Source organism: Monodelphis domestica, chromosome 3 (genome assembly GCF_027887165.1).
Source record: "Monodelphis domestica isolate mMonDom1 chromosome 3, mMonDom1.pri, whole genome shotgun sequence".
Classification (NCBI taxonomy): Eukaryota; Metazoa; Chordata; class Mammalia; order Didelphimorphia; family Didelphidae; genus Monodelphis; species Monodelphis domestica.
This window is the reverse complement of record NC_077229.1, coordinates 21,894,782-21,895,595: the sequence shown is the minus strand read 5'-3', so window position 1 is coordinate 21,895,595 and position 814 is coordinate 21,894,782.

The following is an 814-nucleotide window of genomic DNA, read 5'->3' as shown; positions in this document are numbered from 1 at the left end:
TTCTCTGAGGACTCTTCTAGCTCTAACTCCAGCATGTGGACCACAGAGGCTGAGTCCAGGCCATTGTCCCCTTGTCTCTTGAAGCGGGCAGACTGTTTCCGAAGGTGCTTGTGGGGCCTTGCCCGTACCAGCCCGTGCCAGCCAGGAGCCCCTCAGGAAACCAAGGCCTCAGCACGGCTGCGCTCCTGCTTTTCCCAGGTGGCTGGAGGATGCCCGTTCTTGCTCTGGCTGCTGAGTCAGTGGCTTGTCTTCCAGCCAAGAATAGAAGTCGAGGCTGCAGTGCAGATTCCATTAAGAGGCTATTTTTAGGCCCTTTCTATCCTATTCAGCACACGCAGCAGTGAGGCCGCCACAAAGGGATGCAGGACGTTCTGGCAAGGGATGCTGGCCAGGGCTGAAATGCAGGGGGCTGGAGGGCAAATGAGCTGGGGAGAGATGAAGGGCAATGGGGTAGAGGCTGTCCCTGAAGAGAGGGGGCCCTTCCACCTTCCTGCATTATTAGTTAACTCTATAAGGGAAGAGACATGTGTCTGACTTTGCAGGTTTGCCAGACATGGGAAGGAGAGGAGGCCAAGCTGGGGTGGCAACCTCTTGTGCAAATAGGGGAGGGTCCCTTCCAACCCGAATCCCAGAGGCATCATTTTATAAAGGCATTTTATAAGCCACAAAAATGGAATTCTGGGAGGGCACGATGGAGGAAATCCTGGGTGGGCCACCATAACAAGGAGTCTACCCAGCAGCACCCCCTCCCGAGGCCCATCTAACCACCAAGGACAGTGTTCATCCCTTCACACAAGCATGCAGAAGACTGAAC